The 21,330-nt window shown below is 46.3% G+C and overlaps 9 non-coding genes across 9 annotated transcripts; all 9 read right to left on the bottom strand.

The window, feature by feature from the left end:
• Positions 1 to 2,280: 2,280 nt before the first annotated feature.
• Positions 2,281 to 2,362, bottom strand: trnal-uag (transfer RNA leucine (anticodon UAG)). Its single transcript has one exon. It is a non-coding gene; the product is annotated as a tRNA-Leu (tRNA).
• Positions 2,363 to 3,997: 1,635 nt separating this feature from the next.
• On the bottom strand, positions 3,998 to 4,070 carry trnav-uac (transfer RNA valine (anticodon UAC)). The gene has a single exon. It is a non-coding gene; the product is annotated as a tRNA-Val (tRNA).
• A 1,126-nt stretch (positions 4,071 to 5,196) lies between these two features.
• On the bottom strand, positions 5,197 to 5,278 carry trnal-uag (transfer RNA leucine (anticodon UAG)). The gene has a single exon. It is a non-coding gene; the product is annotated as a tRNA-Leu (tRNA).
• A 2,834-nt stretch (positions 5,279 to 8,112) lies between these two features.
• Positions 8,113 to 8,194, bottom strand: trnal-uag (transfer RNA leucine (anticodon UAG)). Its single transcript has one exon. It is a non-coding gene; the product is annotated as a tRNA-Leu (tRNA).
• A 2,834-nt stretch (positions 8,195 to 11,028) lies between these two features.
• On the bottom strand, positions 11,029 to 11,110 carry trnal-uag (transfer RNA leucine (anticodon UAG)). Its single transcript has one exon. It is a non-coding gene; the product is annotated as a tRNA-Leu (tRNA).
• Positions 11,111 to 12,745: 1,635 nt separating this feature from the next.
• trnav-uac (transfer RNA valine (anticodon UAC)) lies at positions 12,746 to 12,818 on the bottom strand. Its single transcript has one exon. It is a non-coding gene; the product is annotated as a tRNA-Val (tRNA).
• A 1,126-nt stretch (positions 12,819 to 13,944) lies between these two features.
• Positions 13,945 to 14,026, bottom strand: trnal-uag (transfer RNA leucine (anticodon UAG)). The gene has a single exon. It is a non-coding gene; the product is annotated as a tRNA-Leu (tRNA).
• Positions 14,027 to 16,860: 2,834 nt separating this feature from the next.
• Positions 16,861 to 16,942, bottom strand: trnal-uag (transfer RNA leucine (anticodon UAG)). Its single transcript has one exon. It is a non-coding gene; the product is annotated as a tRNA-Leu (tRNA).
• Positions 16,943 to 19,776: 2,834 nt separating this feature from the next.
• trnal-uag (transfer RNA leucine (anticodon UAG)) lies at positions 19,777 to 19,858 on the bottom strand. The gene has a single exon. It is a non-coding gene; the product is annotated as a tRNA-Leu (tRNA).
• Between the last annotated feature and the right edge of the window lie 1,472 nt (positions 19,859 to 21,330).

The following is a 21,330-nucleotide window of genomic DNA, read 5'->3' as shown; positions in this document are numbered from 1 at the left end:
TGACTTCGGAGCCGGTTCGAGATGCCACTTTCCTTGTCTTTTTGCCTTAACCGTGCAATTCGCTGCAGAGATGTTCACAGCTGGATATGAGCCACATGGATACCAACTGAGTCGACGAGAAGCGACTCAATAAATTTTGCTAAATTCCACGGTGCTTATTAGAAATGCAGTTTCTGTTCACATCAATCTAAAAGACAGTTTCTGAACATAGTAACAGAAGTCAAAAGGTAATTAGCTCACCCCACCCCCCTCTCCGGAAGAGGTGCTAACTGCTCTTGAGTGCTTTTTGTTCTCGATGTGAAGAGCTCTCACGTCTGAGTCACCTTCACACGTCTCTGTATGCTGAGTGAATCACAAAGAAGGAATTTCACCAGAGCTGCAACTGCCTCACTTCTCCACTCGCCCTCCCAGTTTACATTTTCCTGCTCGTCAGTGATTTAAAGAAAACCAAATGGATGCGATGTCATTCTGTAGCCTCGCTGTCGATTCCTCCGTTTCAGTTCCAACGTGGCTTAGATCTCGGGGCGCACCTTAATACTAGCGACGCTATGAAAGCACAGGTGCAGAGGTTCCCCTGAGAGTGTCATTTCTTTCATTGCTGTTGCTGATTGAATGAGCCACTAACGTGCGAACTGCTCCAAAACATGATTCAGGACCTCTGGTGCCAACTCTCGCACGTTGAATAACGACAGACAGCTTCCAAATGATGTCTTTCATAGACGACTTTGGGGGTACATTTGACAGACCGATTAGTTCAGGCATCCGTGGTGTGCTGTGACACCAGCGCATCAGCTTCTCCCCTGTCTTGGAAACGGGCCGCCTGCGCAAGGAATGCCAATGCGGTACTGCTTTTCGTGGAAGGACCAGAAGGCCACTACACTCTCAAACAGAATGGCATATGATCACAACCAAGTTGGAGAAAAATTTACAATACTTTGCACAGTAATTAAATGGAGTTGCATTGCATTTCACTCCGAGAGCAGATTTTTTCAAGCAAATTCGAAGGCAGTTTGCAGATGGTAAAGCAATCAAGAAAGCTCCGTTCTTGTCCATGTTAAATTCTGCAGTTGAAGAACAAAGCAGTTTCTGGCCAGTTTCGAACTGGGGACCTTTCGCGCGTAAGGCGAACGTGATGACCACTACACTACAGAAACAAGCCGCAGTCGCCTCTGCGGAGCCTCAGTGGCATCCAGCACTGAACGTTGAAGCCATTTTACCTTTCACTTTTCTGTTTCCAATAGCTCGTTGTTTAATGGGACTTGTTTAATCATGGCTATGTGGTGAGCATGGACGAGATACACCGAAGTATCTGTTTCCACGCGGTGTGCGCCAATAACATTGTGTTGCTTACACCGGCTGTAAAGGATCACTTTTTAGCGGAGCTTGCCGTCGCAGTCTGTGGCAGTATCATTTAGTCTGTTCGACTGCTCACGGGACAAGTCGCATTGTGAAACACTGCAGAAACGAACGACTTCCTTACTTTTGCTCCGACTGACCATACTGCGGGAAATTTTCCCAGATTCTCAGTTGAGGATTTTTGCAGCTGGAAGTTACCTCAGAAACCCTGTTAATTCGTAATGTATTGAGCGAATCGCAAAACAGAAAGCATTTAACACGGAACACAAACAAAACTGGCAAACCAAATGCGTTTTCAGACACAGCGAGCATGAATGCTAAATGTGAGACAGGCCGGGGGCATGAGCCATAAAGTAATCTCACAACTAACAACAGGGCAATTCCAAACTGCTCTTTCAAACATACTGGAGCCTGAGTGCACCACCACTTCCCAGACAATGCTGAAAAGAGAGAAAGAAAGAACACAATAAGAATGGGCCATTAAAAAGTGAATTTCACCAATCACAGTCTCGATTACATTACCTTTCCCTTCCGATGTCTCCAGGACGGAAATAAAGGAAATGGGAGAAATTCAATAACATGTGACATCGCAATTCATTGGAACGATTTTCCCATTAGCAGAAAACAAAATAACGACGAGTCGAGCCCCCGCAGGACTTTGTTTCACAGCAGCAATGAAATAACAGCCTCCATTCGGTTCCAGTAAACGCACAACTTGTCTGGGACAGCAGAGCTGTTTGCGATTTTCCGCGCGGGAGGCGAGCACGATCATGACAGCACAGACACCGGAAAAGTCGGCACTTTTCCACACCACAGTTAATTGCCCGGGAAGCACAGACATGTTTTTTCGGTTTTAAACAGAAATGCAGCAGGAGTCGAAACAGTATTTTAACAAGCTGCGTCGTTGGAAACGATCAGCAGAAATGGCAGCGGTGGGATTCGAACCCACGCCTCTATCGAGACTGGAGTCTAAACCCAGCGCCTTAGACCGCTCGGCCACACTACCAGCCAGCCGCGCCCCTCATTTTCTTGCACTTCCAATTGTGATGCTGCGTAACAACAGATGCAAAGTCACGTGAAAAGGGTTCCATGATCCCTCTCTGACACGCACAACTGCTGGGATGTGCCCGTCTACAATATCAATTTCGCAGCAGATAATGATAGCCCATCAATCCAGATAAATAAGCTGAGTCTATCTTCTCAGACTCTTTTCAGCTACAAATGTATCTGTGAGTGCGTGAGAACATACGATCGGTTATGATTTGGTCAAATTACCATGAGCTGCTTGACATTACTGCAATTTCGATTCTTGCTTTGATAAATGATTTCACCCTTTGATCGAAACAGGACACCTTTCACGTTTACACGGAACATGAAACACACCGGACTACAGGGAAAATGCACAAAGCTGAGCAGGCCGTGTTCCACATCATACCGCCCAGCATCGTTTCAGTCACTGTGTCTGTTTTGCAGAATTAGAGTCCCAAAGAATGTTCTCCACCCTAAAACCGGAGGTTGCATTACAATCCGAGAACGACAGATCACATTGTGAGGATGCTCTGACTTCGGAGCCGGTTCGAGATGCCACTTTCCTTGTCTTTTTGCCTTAACCGTGCAATTCGCTGCAGAGATGTTCACAGCTGGATATGAGCCACATGGATACCAACTGAGTCGACGAGAAGCGACTCAATAAATTTTGCTAAATTCCACGGTGCTTATTAGAAATGCAGTTTCTGTTCACATCAATCTAAAAGACAGTTTCTGAACATAGTAACAGAAGTCAAAAGGTAATTAGCTCACCCCACCCCCCTCTCCGGAAGAGGTGCTAACTGCTCTTGAGTGCTTTTTGTTCTCGATGTGAAGAGCTCTCACGTCTGAGTCACCTTCACACGTCTCTGTATGCTGAGTGAATCACAAAGAAGGAATTTCACCAGAGCTGCAACTGCCTCACTTCTCCACTCGCCCTCCCAGTTTACATTTTCCTGCTCGTCAGTGATTTAAAGAAAACCAAATGGATGCGATGTCATTCTGTAGCCTCGCTGTCGATTCCTCCGTTTCAGTTCCAACGTGGCTTAGATCTCGGGGCGCACCTTAATACTAGCGACGCTATGAAAGCACAGGTGCAGAGGTTCCCCTGAGAGTGTCATTTCTTTCATTGCTGTTGCTGATTGAATGAGCCACTAACGTGCGAACTGCTCCAAAACATGATTCAGGACCTCTGGTGCCAACTCTCGCACGTTGAATAACGACAGACAGCTTCCAAATGATGTCTTTCATAGACGACTTTGGGGGTACATTTGACAGACCGATTAGTTCAGGCATCCGTGGTGTGCTGTGACACCAGCGCATCAGCTTCTCCCCTGTCTTGGAAACGGGCCGCCTGCGCAAGGAATGCCAATGCGGTACTGCTTTTCGTGGAAGGACCAGAAGGCCACTACACTCTCAAACAGAATGGCATATGATCACAACCAAGTTGGAGAAAAATTTACAATACTTTGCACAGTAATTAAATGGAGTTGCATTGCATTTCACTCCGAGAGCAGATTTTTTCAAGCAAATTCGAAGGCAGTTTGCAGATGGTAAAGCAATCAAGAAAGCTCCGTTCTTGTCCATGTTAAATTCTGCAGTTGAAGAACAAAGCAGTTTCTGCCCAGTTTCGAACTGGGGACCTTTCGCGCGTAAGGCGAACGTGATGACCACTACACTACAGAAACAAGCCGCAGTCGCCTCTGCGGAGCCTCAGTGGCATCCAGCACTGAACGTTGAAGCCATTTTACCTTTCACTTTTCTGTTTCCAATAGCTCGTTGTTTAATGGGACTTGTTTAATCATGGCTATGTGGTGAGCATGGACGAGATACACCGAAGTATCTGTTTCCACGCGGTGTGCGCCAATAACATTGTGTTGCTTACACCGGCTGTAAAGGATCACTTTTTAGCGGAGCTTGCCGTCGCAGTCTGTGGCAGTATCATTTAGTCTGTTCGACTGCTCACGGGACAAGTCGCATTGTGAAACACTGCAGAAACGAACGACTTCCTTACTTTTGCTCCGACTGACCATACTGCGGGAAATTTTCCCAGATTCTCAGGTGAGGATTTTTGCAGCTGGAAGTTACCTCAGAAACCCTGTTAATTCGTAATGTATTGAGCGAATCGCAAAACAGAAAGTATTTAACACGGAACACAAACAAAACTGGCAAACCAAATGCGTTTTCAGACACAGCGAGCATGAATGCTAAATGTGAGACAGGCCGGGGGCATGAGCCATAAAGTAATCTCACAACTAACAACAGGGCAATTCCAAACTGCTCTTTCAAACATACTGGAGCCTGAGTGCACCACCACTTCCCAGACAATGCTGAAAAGAGAGAAAGAAAGAACACAATAAGAATGGGCCATTAAAAAGTGAATTTCACCAATCACAGTCTCGATTACATTACCTTTCCCTTCCGATGTCTCCAGGACGGAAATAAAGGAAATGGGAGAAATTCAATAACATGTGACATCGCAATTCATTGGAACGATTTTCCCATTAGCAGAAAACAAAATAACGACGAGTCGAGCCCCCGCAGGACTTTGTTTCACAGCAGCAATGAAATAACAGCCTCCATTCGGTTCCAGTAAACGCACAACTTGTCTGGGACAGCAGAGCTGTTTGCGATTTTCCGCGCGGGAGGCGAGCACGATCATGACAGCACAGACACCGGAAAAGTCGGCACTTTTCCACACCACAGTTAATTGCCCGGGAAGCACAGACATGTTTTTTCGGTTTTAAACAGAAATGCAGCAGGAGTCGAAACAGTATTTTAACAAGCTGCGTCGTTGGAAACGATCAGCAGAAATGGCAGCGGTGGGATTCGAACCCACGCCTCTATCGAGACTGGAGTCTAAACCCAGCGCCTTAGACCGCTCGGCCACACTACCAGCCAGCCGCGCCCCTCATTTTCTTGCACTTCCAATTGTGATGCTGCGTAACAACAGATGCAAAGTCACGTGAAAAGGGTTCCATGATCCCTCTCTGACACGCACAACTGCTGGGATGTGCCCGTCTACAATATCAATTTCGCAGCAGATAATGATAGCCCATCAATCCAGATAAATAAGCTGAGTCTATCTTCTCAGACTCTTTTCAGCTACAAATGTATCTGTGAGTGCTTGAGAACATACGATCGGTTATGATTTGGTCAAATTACCATGAGCTGCTTGACATTACTGCAATTTCGATTCTTGCTTTGATAAATGATTTCACCCTTTGATCGAAACAGGACACCTTTCACGTTTACACGGAACATGAAACACACCGGACTACAGGGAAAATGCGCAAAGCTGAGCAGGCCGTGTTCCACATCATACCGCGCAGCATCGTTTCAGTCACTGTGTCTGTTTTGCAGAATTAGAGTCCCAAAGAATGTTCTCCACCCTAAAACCGGAGGTTGCATTACAATCCGAGAACGACAGATCACATTGTGAGGATGCTCTGACTTCGGAGCCGGTTCGAGATGCCACTTTCCTTGTCTTTTTGCCTTAACCGTGCAATTCGCTGCAGAGATGTTCACAGCTGGATATGAGCCACATGGATACCAACTGAGTCGACGAGAAGCGACTCAATAAATTTTGCTAAATTCCACGGTGCTTATTAGAAATGCAGTTTCTGTTCACATCAATCTAAAAGACAGTTTCTGAACATAGTAACAGAAGTCAAAAGGTAATTAGCTCACCCCACCCCCCTCTCCGGAAGAGGTGCTAACTGCTCTTGAGTGCTTTTTGTTCTCGATGTGAAGAGCTCTCACGTCTGAGTCACCTTCACACGTCTCTGTATGCTGAGTGAATCACAAAGAAGGAATTTCACCAGAGCTGCAACTGCCTCACTTCTCCACTCGCCCTCCCAGTTTACATTTTCCTGCTCGTCAGTGATTTAAAGAAAACCAAATGGATGCGATGTCATTCTGTAGCCTCGCTGTCGATTCCTCCGTTTCAGTTCCAACGTGGCTTAGATCTCGGGGCGCACCTTAATACTAGCGACGCTATGAAAGCACAGGTGCAGAGGTTCCCCTGAGAGTGTCATTTCTTTCATTGCTGTTGCTGATTGAATGAGCCACTAACGTGCGAACTGCTCCAAAACATGATTCAGGACCTCTGGTGCCAACTCTCGCACGTTGAATAACGACAGACAGCTTCCAAATGATGTCTTTCATAGACGACTTTGGGGGTACATTTGACAGACCGATTAGTTCAGGCATCCGTGGTGTGCTGTGACACCAGCGCATCAGCTTCTCCCCTGTCTTGGAAACGGGCCGCCTGCGCAAGGAATGCCAATGCGGTACTGCTTTTCGTGGAAGGACCAGAAGGCCACTACACTCTCAAACAGAATGGCATATGATCACAACCAAGTTGGAGAAAAATTTACAATACTTTGCACAGTAATTAAATGGAGTTGCATTGCATTTCACTCCGAGAGCAGATTTTTTCAAGCAAATTCGAAGGCAGTTTGCAGATGGTAAAGCAATCAAGAAAGCTCCGTTCTTGTCCATGTTAAATTCTGCAGTTGAAGAACAAAGCAGTTTCTGGCCAGTTTCGAACTGGGGACCTTTCGCGCGTAAGGCGAACGTGATGACCACTACACTACAGAAACAAGCCGCAGTCGCCTCTGCGGAGCCTCAGTGGCATCCAGCACTGAACGTTGAAGCCATTTTACCTTTCACTTTTCTGTTTCCAATAGCTCGTTGTTTAATGGGACTTGTTTAATCATGGCTATGTGGTGAGCATGGACGAGATACACCGAAGTATCTGTTTCCACGCGGTGTGCGCCAATAACATTGTGTTGCTTACACCGGCTGTAAAGGATCACTTTTTAGCGGAGCTTGCCGTCGCAGTCTGTGGCAGTATCATTTAGTCTGTTCGACTGCTCACGGGACAAGTCGCATTGTGAAACACTGCAGAAACGAACGACTTCCTTACTTTTGCTCCGACTGACCATACTGCGGGAAATTTTCCCAGATTCTCAGGTGAGGATTTTTGCAGCTGGAAGTTACCTCAGAAACCCTGTTAATTCGTAATGTATTGAGCGAATCGCAAAACAGAAAGCATTTAACACGGAACACAAACAAAACTGGCAAACCAAATGCGTTTTCAGACACAGCGAGCATGAATGCTAAATGTGAGACAGGCCGGGGGCATGAGCCATAAAGTAATCTCACAACTAACAACAGGGCAATTCCAAACTGCTCTTTCAAACATACTGGAGCCTGAGTGCACCACCACTTCCCAGACAATGCTGAAAAGAGAGAAAGAAAGAACACAATAAGAATGGGCCATTAAAAAGTGAATTTCACCAATCACAGTCTCGATTACATTACCTTTCCCTTCCGATGTCTCCAGGACGGAAATAAAGGAAATGGGAGAAATTCAATAACATGTGACATCGCAATTCATTGGAACGATTTTCCCATTAGCAGAAAACAAAATAACGACGAGTCGAGCCCCCGCAGGACTTTGTTTCACAGCAGCAATGAAATAACAGCCTCCATTCGGTTCCAGTAAACGCACAACTTGTCTGGGACAGCAGAGCTGTTTGCGATTTTCCGCGCGGGAGGCGAGCACGATCATGACAGCACAGACACCGGAAAAGTCGGCACTTTTCCACACCACAGTTAATTGCCCGGGAAGCACAGACATGTTTTTTCGGTTTTAAACAGAAATGCAGCAGGAGTCGAAACAGTATTTTAACAAGCTGCGTCGTTGGAAACGATCAGCAGAAATGGCAGCGGTGGGATTCGAACCCACGCCTCTATCGAGACTGGAGTCTAAACCCAGCGCCTTAGACCGCTCGGCCACACTACCAGCCAGCCGCGCCCCTCATTTTCTTGCACTTCCAATTGTGATGCTGCGTAACAACAGATGCAAAGTCACGTGAAAAGGGTTCCATGATCCCTCTCTGACACGCACAACTGCTGGGATGTGCCCGTCTACAATATCAATTTCGCAGCAGATAATGATAGCCCATCAATCCAGATAAATAAGCTGAGTCTATCTTCTCAGACTCTTTTCAGCTACAAATGTATCTGTGAGTGCGTGAGAACATACGATCGGTTATGATTTGGTCAAATTACCATGAGCTGCTTGACATTACTGCAATTTCGATTCTTGCTTTGCTAAATGATTTCACCCTTTGATCGAAACAGGACACCTTTCACGTTTACACGGAACATGAAACACACCGGACTACAGGGAAAATGCACAAAGCTGAGCAGGCCGTGTTCCACATCATACCGCGCAGCATCGTTTCAGTCACTGTGTCTGTTTTGCAGAATTAGAGTCCCAAAGAATGTTCTCCACCCTAAAACCGGAGGTTGCATTACAATCCGAGAACGACAGATCACATTGTGAGGATGCTCTGACTTCGGAGCCGGTTCGAGATGCCACTTTCCTTGTCTTTTTGCCTTAACCGTGCAATTCGCTGCAGAGATGTTCACAGCTGGATATGAGCCACATGGATACCAACTGAGTCGACGAGAAGCGACTCAATAAATTTTGCTAAATTCCACGGTGCTTATTAGAAATGCAGTTTCTGTTCACATCAATCTAAAAGACAGTTTCTGAACATAGTAACAGAAGTCAAAAGGTAATTAGCTCACCCCACCCCCCTCTCCGGAAGAGGTGCTAACTGCTCTTGAGTGCTTTTTGTTCTCGATGTGAAGAGCTCTCACGTCTGAGTCACCTTCACACGTCTCTGTATGCTGAGTGAATCACAAAGAAGGAATTTCACCAGAGCTGCAACTGCCTCACTTCTCCACTCGCCCTCCCAGTTTACATTTTCCTGCTCGTCAGTGATTTAAAGAAAACCAAATGGATGCGATGTCATTCTGTAGCCTCGCTGTCGATTCCTCCGTTTCAGTTCCAACGTGGCTTAGATCTCGGGGCGCACCTTAATACTAGCGACGCTATGAAAGCACAGGTGCAGAGGTTCCCCTGAGAGTGTCATTTCTTTCATTGCTGTTGCTGATTGAATGAGCCACTAACGTGCGAACTGCTCCAAAACATGATTCAGGACCTCTGGTGCCAACTCTCGCACGTTGAATAACGACAGACAGCTTCCAAATGATGTCTTTCATAGACGACTTTGGGGGTACATTTGACAGACCGATTAGTTCAGGCATCCGTGGTGTGCTGTGACACCAGCGCATCAGCTTCTCCCCTGTCTTGGAAACGGGCCGCCTGCGCAAGGAATGCCAATGCGGTACTGCTTTTCGTGGAAGGACCAGAAGGCCACTACACTCTCAAACAGAATGGCATATGATCACAACCAAGTTGGAGAAAAATTTACAATACTTTGCACAGTAATTAAATGGAGTTGCATTGCATTTCACTCCGAGAGCAGATTTTTTCAAGCAAATTCGAAGGCAGTTTGCAGATGGTAAAGCAATCAAGAAAGCTCCGTTCTTGTCCATGTTAAATTCTGCAGTTGAAGAACAAAGCAGTTTCTGGCCAGTTTCGAACTGGGGACCTTTCGCGCGTAAGGCGAACGTGATGACCACTACACTACAGAAACAAGCCGCAGTCGCCTCTGCGGAGCCTCAGTGGCATCCAGCACTGAACGTTGAAGCCATTTTACCTTTCACTTTTCTGTTTCCAATAGCTCGTTGTTTAATGGGACTTGTTTAATCATGGCTATGTGGTGAGCATGGACGAGATACACCGAAGTATCTGTTTCCACGCGGTGTGCGCCAATAACATTGTGTTGCTTACACCGGCTGTAAAGGATCACTTTTTAGCGGAGCTTGCCGTCGCAGTCTGTGGCAGTATCATTTAGTCTGTTCGACTGCTCACGGGACAAGTCGCATTGTGAAACACTGCAGAAACGAACGACTTCCTTACTTTTGCTCCGACTGACCATACTGCGGGAAATTTTCCCAGATTCTCAGTTGAGGATTTTTGCAGCTGGAAGTTACCTCAGAAACCCTGTTAATTCGTAATGTATTGAGCGAATCGCAAAACAGAAAGCATTTAACACGGAACACAAACAAAACTGGCAAACCAAATGCGTTTTCAGACACAGCGAGCATGAATGCTAAATGTGAGACAGGCCGGGGGCATGAGCCATAAAGTAATCTCACAACTAACAACAGGGCAATTCCAAACTGCTCTTTCAAACATACTGGAGCCTGAGTGCACCACCACTTCCCAGACAATGCTGAAAAGAGAGAAAGAAAGAACACAATAAGAATGGGCCATTAAAAAGTGAATTTCACCAATCACAGTCTCGATTACATTACCTTTCCCTTCCGATGTCTCCAGGACGGAAATAAAGGAAATGGGAGAAATTCAATAACATGTGACATCGCAATTCATTGGAACGATTTTCCCATTAGCAGAAAACAAAATAACGACGAGTCGAGCCCCCGCAGGACTTTGTTTCACAGCAGCAATGAAATAACAGCCTCCATTCGGTTCCAGTAAACGCACAACTTGTCTGGGACAGCAGAGCTGTTTGCGATTTTCCGCGCGGGAGGCGAGCACGATCATGACAGCACAGACACCGGAAAAGTCGGCACTTTTCCACACCACAGTTAATTGCCCGGGAAGCACAGACATGTTTTTTCGGTTTTAAACAGAAATGCAGCAGGAGTCGAAACAGTATTTTAACAAGCTGCGTCGTTGGAAACGATCAGCAGAAATGGCAGCGGTGGGATTCGAACCCACGCCTCTATCGAGACTGGAGTCTAAACCCAGCGCCTTAGACCGCTCGGCCACACTACCAGCCAGCCGCGCCCCTCATTTTCTTGCACTTCCAATTGTGATGCTGCGTAACAACAGATGCAAAGTCACGTGAAAAGGGTTCCATGATCCCTCTCTGACACGCACAACTGCTGGGATGTGCCCGTCTACAATATCAATTTCGCAGCAGATAATGATAGCCCATCAATCCAGATAAATAAGCTGAGTCTATCTTCTCAGACTCTTTTCAGCTACAAATGTATCTGTGAGTGCTTGAGAACATACGATCGGTTATGATTTGGTCAAATTACCATGAGCTGCTTGACATTACTGCAATTTCGATTCTTGCTTTGCTAAATGATTTCACCCTTTGATCGAAACAGGACACCTTTCACGTTTACACGGAACATGAAACACACCGGACTACAGGGAAAATGCACAAAGCTGAGCAGGCCGTGTTCCACATCATACCGCGCAGCATCGTTTCAGTCACTGTGTCTGTTTTGCAGAATTAGAGTCCCAAAGAATGTTCTCCACCCTAAAACCGGAGGTTGCATTACAATCCGAGAACGACAGATCACATTGTGAGGATGCTCTGACTTCGGAGCCGGTTCGAGATGCCACTTTCCTTGTCTTTTTGCCTTAACCGTGCAATTCGCTGCAGAGATGTTCACAGCTGGATATGAGCCACATGGATACCAACTGAGTCGACGAGAAGCGACTCAATAAATTTTGCTAAATTCCACGGTGCTTATTAGAAATGCAGTTTCTGTTCACATCAATCTAAAAGACAGTTTCTGAACATAGTAACAGAAGTCAAAAGGTAATTAGCTCACCCCACCCCCCTCTCCGGAAGAGGTGCTAACTGCTCTTGAGTGCTTTTTGTTCTCGATGTGAAGAGCTCTCACGTCTGAGTCACCTTCACACGTCTCTGTATGCTGAGTGAATCACAAAGAAGGAATTTCACCAGAGCTGCAACTGCCTCACTTCTCCACTCGCCCTCCCAGTTTACATTTTCCTGCTCGTCAGTGATTTAAAGAAAACCAAATGGATGCGATGTCATTCTGTAGCCTCGCTGTCGATTCCTCCGTTTCAGTTCCAACGTGGCTTAGATCTCGGGGCGCACCTTAATACTAGCGACGCTATGAAAGCACAGGTGCAGAGGTTCCCCTGAGAGTGTCATTTCTTTCATTGCTGTTGCTGATTGAATGAGCCACTAACGTGCGAACTGCTCCAAAACATGATTCAGGACCTCTGGTGCCAACTCTCGCACGTTGAATAACGACAGACAGCTTCCAAATGATGTCTTTCATAGACGACTTTGGGGGTACATTTGACAGACCGATTAGTTCAGGCATCCGTGGTGTGCTGTGACACCAGCGCATCAGCTTCTCCCCTGTCTTGGAAACGGGCCGCCTGCGCAAGGAATGCCAATGCGGTACTGCTTTTCGTGGAAGGACCAGAAGGCCACTACACTCTCAAACAGAATGGCATATGATCACAACCAAGTTGGAGAAAAATTTACAATACTTTGCACAGTAATTAAATGGAGTTGCATTGCATTTCACTCCGAGAGCAGATTTTTTCAAGCAAATTCGAAGGCAGTTTGCAGATGGTAAAGCAATCAAGAAAGCTCCGTTCTTGTCCATGTTAAATTCTGCAGTTGAAGAACAAAGCAGTTTCTGCCCAGTTTCGAACTGGGGACCTTTCGCGCGTAAGGCGAACGTGATGACCACTACACTACAGAAACAAGCCGCAGTCGCCTCTGCGGAGCCTCAGTGGCATCCAGCACTGAACGTTGAAGCCATTTTACCTTTCACTTTTCTGTTTCCAATAGCTCGTTGTTTAATGGGACTTGTTTAATCATGGCTATGTGGTGAGCATGGACGAGATACACCGAAGTATCTGTTTCCACGCGGTGTGCGCCAATAACATTGTGTTGCTTACACCGGCTGTAAAGGATCACTTTTTAGCGGAGCTTGCCGTCGCAGTCTGTGGCAGTATCATTTAGTCTGTTCGACTGCTCACGGGACAAGTCGCATTGTGAAACACTGCAGAAACGAACGACTTCCTTACTTTTGCTCCGACTGACCATACTGCGGGAAATTTTCCCAGATTCTCAGGTGAGGATTTTTGCAGCTGGAAGTTACCTCAGAAACCCTGTTAATTCGTAATGTATTGAGCGAATCGCAAAACAGAAAGCATTTAACACGGAACACAAACAAAACTGGCAAACCAAATGCGTTTTCAGACACAGCGAGCATGAATGCTAAATGTGAGACAGGCCGGGGGCATGAGCCATAAAGTAATCTCACAACTAACAACAGGGCAATTCCAAACTGCTCTTTCAAACATACTGGAGCCTGAGTGCACCACCACTTCCCAGACAATGCTGAAAAGAGAGAAAGAAAGAACACAATAAGAATGGGCCATTAAAAAGTGAATTTCACCAATCACAGTCTCGATTACATTACCTTTCCCTTCCGATGTCTCCAGGACGGAAATAAAGGAAATGGGAGAAATTCAATAACATGTGACATCGCAATTCATTGGAACGATTTTCCCATTAGCAGAAAACAAAATAACGACGAGTCGAGCCCCCGCAGGACTTTGTTTCACAGCAGCAATGAAATAACAGCCTCCATTCGGTTCCAGTAAACGCACAACTTGTCTGGGACAGCAGAGCTGTTTGCGATTTTCCGCGCGGGAGGCGAGCACGATCATGACAGCACAGACACCGGAAAAGTCGGCACTTTTCCACACCACAGTTAATTGCCCGGGAAGCACAGACATGTTTTTTCGGTTTTAAACAGAAATGCAGCAGGAGTCGAAACAGTATTTTAACAAGCTGCGTCGTTGGAAACGATCAGCAGAAATGGCAGCGGTGGGATTCGAACCCACGCCTCTATCGAGACTGGAGTCTAAACCCAGCGCCTTAGACCGCTCGGCCACACTACCAGCCAGCCGCGCCCCTCATTTTCTTGCACTTCCAATTGTGATGCTGCGTAACAACAGATGCAAAGTCACGTGAAAAGGGTTCCATGATCCCTCTCTGACACGCACAACTGCTGGGATGTGCCCGTCTACAATATCAATTTCGCAGCAGATAATGATAGCCCATCAATCCAGATAAATAAGCTGAGTCTATCTTCTCAGACTCTTTTCAGCTACAAATGTATCTGTGAGTGCTTGAGAACATACGATCGGTTATGATTTGGTCAAATTACCATGAGCTGCTTGACATTACTGCAATTTCGATTCTTGCTTTGATAAATGATTTCACCCTTTGATCGAAACAGGACACCTTTCACGTTTACACGGAACATGAAACACACCGGACTACAGGGAAAATGCGCAAAGCTGAGCAGGCCGTGTTCCACATCATACCGCGCAGCATCGTTTCAGTCACTGTGTCTGTTTTGCAGAATTAGAGTCCCAAAGAATGTTCTCCACCCTAAAACCGGAGGTTGCATTACAATCCGAGAACGACAGATCACATTGTGAGGATGCTCTGACTTCGGAGCCGGTTCGAGATGCCACTTTCCTTGTCTTTTTGCCTTAACCGTGCAATTCGCTGCAGAGATGTTCACAGCTGGATATGAGCCACATGGATACCAACTGAGTCGACGAGAAGCGACTCAATAAATTTTGCTAAATTCCACGGTGCTTATTAGAAATGCAGTTTCTGTTCACATCAATCTAAAAGACAGTTTCTGAACATAGTAACAGAAGTCAAAAGGTAATTAGCTCACCCCACCCCCCTCTCCGGAAGAGGTGCTAACTGCTCTTGAGTGCTTTTTGTTCTCGATGTGAAGAGCTCTCACGTCTGAGTCACCTTCACACGTCTCTGTATGCTGAGTGAATCACAAAGAAGGAATTTCACCAGAGCTGCAACTGCCTCACTTCTCCACTCGCCCTCCCAGTTTACATTTTCCTGCTCGTCAGTGATTTAAAGAAAACCAAATGGATGCGATGTCATTCTGTAGCCTCGCTGTCGATTCCTCCGTTTCAGTTCCAACGTGGCTTAGATCTCGGGGCGCACCTTAATACTAGCGACGCTATGAAAGCACAGGTGCAGAGGTTCCCCTGAGAGTGTCATTTCTTTCATTGCTGTTGCTGATTGAATGAGCCACTAACGTGCGAACTGCTCCAAAACATGATTCAGGACCTCTGGTGCCAACTCTCGCACGTTGAATAACGACAGACAGCTTCCAAATGATGTCTTTCATAGACGACTTTCGGGGTACATTTGACAGACCGATTAGTTCAGGCATCCGTGGTGTGCTGTGACACCAGCGCATCAGCTTCTCCCCTGTCTTGGAAACGGGCCGCCTGCGCAAGGAATGCCAATGCGGTACTGCTTTTCGTGGAAGGACCAGAAGGCCACTACACTCTCAAACAGAATGGCATATGATCACAACCAAGTTGGAGAAAAATTTACAATACTTTGCACAGTAATTAAATGGAGTTGCATTGCATTTCACTCCGAGAGCAGATTTTTTCAAGCAAATTCGAAGGCAGTTTGCAGATGGTAAAGCAATCAAGAAAGCTCCGTTCTTGTCCATGTTAAATTCTGCAGTTGAAGAACAAAGCAGTTTCTGGCCAGTTTCGAACTGGGGACCTTTCGCGCGTAAGGCGAACGTGATGACCACTACACTACAGAAACAAGCCGCAGTCGCCTCTGCGGAGCCTCAGTGGCATCCAGCACTGAACGTTGAAGCCATTTTACCTTTCACTTTTCTGTTTCCAATAGCTCGTTGTTTAATGGGACTTGTTTAATCATGGCTATGTGGTGAGCATGGACGAGATACACCGAAGTATCTGTTTCCACGCGGTGTGCGCCAATAACATTGTGTTGCTTACACCGGCTGTAAAGGATCACTTTTTAGCGGAGCTTGCCGTCGCAGTCTGTGGCAGTATCATTTAGTCTGTTCGACTGCTCACGGGACAAGTCGCATTGTGAAACACTGCAGAAACGAACGACTTCCTTACTTTTGCTCCGACTGACCATACTGCGGGAAATTTTCCCAGATTCTCAGTTGAGGATTTTTGCAGCTGGAAGTTACCTCAGAAACCCTGTTAATTCGTAATGTATTGAGCGAATCGCAAAACAGAAAGCATTTAACACGGAACACAAACAAAACTGGCAAACCAAATGCGTTTTCAGACACAGCGAGCATGAATGCTAAATGTGAGACAGGCCGGGGGCATGAGCCATAAAGTAATCTCACAACTAACAACAGGGCAATTCCAAACTGCTCTTTCAAACATACTGGAGCCTGAGTGCACCACCACTTCCCAGACAATGCTGAAAAGAGAGAAAGAAAGAACACAATAAGAATGGGCCATTAAAAAGTGAATTTCACCAATCACAATCTCGATTACATTACCTTTCCCTTCCGATGTCTCCAGGACGGAAATAAAGGAAATGGGAGAAATTCAATAACATGTGACATCGCAATTCATTGGAACGATTTTCCCATTAGCAGAAAACAAAATAACGACGAGTCGAGCCCCCGCAGGACTTTGTTTCACAGCAGCAATGAAATAACAGCCTCCATTCGGTTCCAGTAAACGCACAACTTGTCTGGGACAGCAGAGCTGTTTGCGATTTTCCGCGCGGGAGGCGAGCACGATCATGACAGCACAGACACCGGAAAAGTCGGCACTTTTCCACACCACAGTTAATTGCCCGGGAAGCACAGACATGTTTTTTCGGTTTTAAACAGAAATGCAGCAGGAGTCGAAACAGTATTTTAACAAGCTGCGTCGTTGGAAACGATCAGCAGAAATGGCAGCGGTGGGATTCGAACCCACGCCTCTATCGAGACTGGAGTCTAAACCCAGCGCCTTAGACCGCTCGGCCACACTACCAGCCAGCGGCGCCCCTCATTTTCTTGCACTTCCAATTGTGATGCTGCGTAACAACAGATGCAAAGTCACGTGAAAAGGGTTCCATGATCCCTCTCTGACACGCACAACTGCTGGGATGTGCCCGTCTACAATATCAATTTCGCAGCAGATAATGATAGCCCATCAATCCAGATAAATAAGCTGAGTCTATCTTCTCAGACTCTTTTCAGCTACAAATGTATCTGTGAGTGCGTGAGAACATACGATCGGTTATGATTTGGTCAAATTACCATGAGCTGCTTGACATTACTGCAATTTCGATTCTTGCTTTGCTAAATGATTTCACCCTTTGATCGAAACAGGACACCTTTCACGTTTACACGGAACATGAAACACACCGGACTACAGGGAAAATGCGCAAAGCTGAGCAGGCCGTGTTCCACATCATACCGCGCGGCATCGTTTCAGTCACTGTGTCTGTTTTGCAGAATTAGAGTCCCAAAGAATGTTCTCCACCCTAAAACCGGAGGTTGCATTACAATCCGAGAACGACAGATCACATTGTGAGGATGCTCTGACTTCGGAGCCGGTTCGAGATGCCACTTTCCTTGTCTTTTTGCCTTAACCGTGCAATTCGCTGCAGAGATGTTCACAGCTGGATATGAGCCACATGGATACCAACTGAGTCGACGAGAAGCGACTCAATAAATTTTGCTAAATTCCACGGTGCTTATTAGAAATGCAGTTTCTGTTCACATCAATCTAAAAGACAGTTTCTGAACATAGTAACAGAAGTCAAAAGGTAATTAGCTCACCCCACCCCCCTCTCCGGAAGAGGTGCTAACTGCTCTTGAGTGCTTTTTGTTCTCGATGTGAAGAGCTCTCACGTCTGAGTCACCTTCACACGTCTCTGTATGCTGAGTGAATCACAAAGAAGGAATTTCACCAGAGCTGCAACTGCCTCACTTCTCCACTCGCCCTCCCAGTTTACATTTTCCTGCTCGTCAGTGATTTAAAGAAAACCAAATGGATGCGATGTCATTCTGTAGCCTCGCTGTCGATTCCTCCGTTTCAGTTCCAACGTGGCTTAGATCTCGGGGCGCACCTTAATACTAGCGACGCTATGAAAGCACAGGTGCAGAGGTTCCCCTGAGAGTGTCATTTCTTTCATTGCTGTTGCTGATTGAATGAGCCACTAACGTGCGAACTGCTCCAAAACATGATTCAGGACCTCTGGTGCCAACTCTCGCACGTTGAATAACGACAGACAGCTTCCAAATGATGTCTTTCATAGACGACTTTGGGGGTACATTTGACAGACCGATTAGTTCAGGCATCCGTGGTGTGCTGTGACACCAGCGCATCAGCTTCTCCCCTGTCTTGGAAACGGGCCGCCTGCGCAAGGAATGCCAATGCGGTACTGCTTTTCGTGGAAGGACCAGAAGGCCACTACACTCTCAAACAGAATGGCATATGATCACAACCAAGTTGGAGAAAAATTTACAATACTTTGCACAGTAATTAAATGGAGTTGCATTGCATTTCACTCCGAGAGCAGATTTTTTCAAGCAAATTCGAAGGCAGTTTGCAGATGGTAAAGCAATCAAGAAAGCTACGTTCTTGTCCATGTTAAATTCTGCAGTTGAAGAACAAAGCAGTTTCTGGCCAGTTTCGAACTGGGGACCTTTCGCGCGTAAGGCGAACGTGATGACCACTACACTACAGAAACAAGCCGCAGTCGCCTCTGCGGAGCCTCAGTGGCATCCAGCACTGAACGTTGAAGCCATTTTACCTTTCACTTTTCTGTTTCCAATAGCTCGTTGTTTAATGGGACTTGTTTAATCATGGCTATGTGGTGAGCATGGACGAGATACACCGAAGTATCTGTTTCCACGCGGTGTGCGCCAATAACATTGTGTTGCTTACACCGGCTGTAAAGGATCACTTTTTAGCGGAGCTTGCCGTCGCAGTCTGTGGCAGTATCATTTAGTCTGTTCGACTGCTCACGGGACAAGTCGCATTGTGAAACACTGCAGAAACGAACGACTTCCTTACTTTTGCTCCGACTGACCATACTGCGGGAAATTTTCCCAGATTCTCAGTTGAGGATTTTTGCAGCTGGAAGTTACCTCAGAAACCCTGTTAATTCGTAATGTATTGAGCGAATCGCAAAACAGAAAGCATTTAACACGGAACACAAACAAAACTGGCAAACCAAATGCGTTTTCAGACACAGCGAGCATGAATGCTAAATGTGAGACAGGCCGGGGGCATGAGCCATAAAGTAATCTCACAACTAACAACAGGGCAATTCCAAACTGCTCTTTCAAACATACTGGAGCCTGAGTGCACCACCACTTCCCAGACAATGCTGAAAAGAGAGAAAGAAAGAACACAATAAGAATGGGCCATTAAAAAGTGAATTTCACCAATCACAGTCTCGATTACATTACCTTTCCCTTCCGATGTCTCCAGGACGGAAATAAAGGAAATGGGAGAAATTCAATAACATGTGACATCGCAATTCATTGGAACGATTTTCCCATTAGCAGAAAACAAAATAACGACGAGTCGAGCCCCCGCAGGACTTTGTTTCACAGCAGCAATGAAATAACAGCCTCCATTCGGTTCCAGTAAACGCACAACTTGTCTGGGACAGCAGAGCTGTTTGCGATTTTCCGCGCGGGAGGCGAGCACGATCATGACAGCACAGACACCGGAAAAGTCGGCACTTTTCCACACCACAGTTAATTGCCCGGGAAGCACAGACATGTTTTTTCGGTTTTAAACAGAAATGCAGCAGGAGTCGAAACAGTATTTTAACAAGCTGCGTCGTTGGAAACGATCAGCAGAAATGGCAGCGGTGGGATTCGAACCCACGCCTCTATCGAGACTGGAGTCTAAACCCAGCGCCTTAGACCGCTCGGCCACACTACCAGTCAGCCGCGCCCCTCATTTTCTTGCACTTCCAATTGTGATGCTGCGTAACAACAGATGCAAAGTCACGTGAAAAGGGTTCCATGATCCCTCTCTGACACGCACAACTGCTGGGATGTGCCCGTCTACAATATCAATTTCGCAGCAGATAATGATAGCCCATCAATCCAGATAAATAAGCTGAGTCTATCTTCTCAGACTCTTTTCAGCTACAAATGTATCTGTGAGTGCGTGAGAACATACGATCGGTTATGATTTGGTCAAATTACCATGAGCTGCTTGACATTACTGCAATTTCGATTCTTGCTTTGCTAAATGATTTCACCCTTTGATCGAAACAGGACACCTTTCACGTTTACACGGAACATGAAACACACCGGACTACAGGGAAAATGCGCAAAGCTGAGCAGGCCGTGTTCCACATCATACCGCGCGGCATCGTTTCAGTCACTGTGTCTGTTTTGCAGAATTAGAGTCCCAAAGAATGTTCTCCACCCTAAAACCGGAGGTTGCATTACAATCCGAGAACGACAGATCACATTGTGAGGATGCTCTGACTTCGGAGCCGGTTCGAGATGCCACTTTCCTTGTCTTTTTGCCTTAACCGTGCAATTCGCTGCAGAGATGTTCACAGCTGGATATGAGCCACATGGATACCAACTGAGTCGACGAGAAGCGACTCAATAAATTTTGCTAAATTCCACGGTGCTTATTAGAAATGCAGTTTCTGTTCACATCAATCTAAAAGACAGTTTCTGAACATAGTAACAGAAGTCAAAAGGTAATTAGCTCACCCCACCCCCCTCTCCGGAAGAGGTGCTAACTGCTCTTGAGTGCTTTTTGTTCTCGATGTGAAGAGCTCTCACGTCTGAGTCACCTTCACACGTCTCTGTATGCTGAGTGAATCACAAAGAAGGAATTTCACCAGAGCTACAACTGCCTCACTTCTCCACTCGCCCTCCCAGTTTACATTTTCCTGCTCGTCAGTGATTTAAAGAAAACCAAATGGATGCGATGTCATTCTGTAGCCTCGCTGTCGATTCCTCCGTTTCAGTTCCAACGTGGCTTAGATCTCGGGGCGCACCTTAATACTAGCGACGCTATGAAAGCACAGGTGCAGAGGTTCCCCTGAGAGTGTCATTTCTTTCATTGCTGTTGCTGATTGAATGAGCCACTAACGTGCGAACTGCTCCAAAACATGATTCAGGACCTCTGGTGCCAACTCTCGCACGTTGAATAACGACAGACAGCTTCCAAATGATGTCTTTCATAGACGACTTTGGGGGTACATTTGACAGACCGATTAGTTCAGGCATCCGTGGTGTGCTGTGACACCAGCGCATCAGCTTCTCCCCTGTCTTGGAAACGGGCCGCCTGCGCAAGGAATGCCAATGCGGTACTGCTTTTCGTGGAAGGATCAGAAGGCCACTACACTCTCAAACAGAATGGCATATGATCACAACCAAGTTGGA

This window comes from Chiloscyllium plagiosum, unplaced genomic scaffold, assembly GCF_037043375.1.
Source record: "Chiloscyllium plagiosum isolate Xiang-an unplaced genomic scaffold, Cpla_swu_hap1 HiC_scaffold_21, whole genome shotgun sequence".
Lineage (NCBI taxonomy): Eukaryota > Metazoa > Chordata > Chondrichthyes > Orectolobiformes > Hemiscylliidae > Chiloscyllium > Chiloscyllium plagiosum.
The sequence above is the reverse complement of the archived record's forward strand: the minus strand, read 5'-3'. Positions and strand labels throughout refer to the sequence as shown.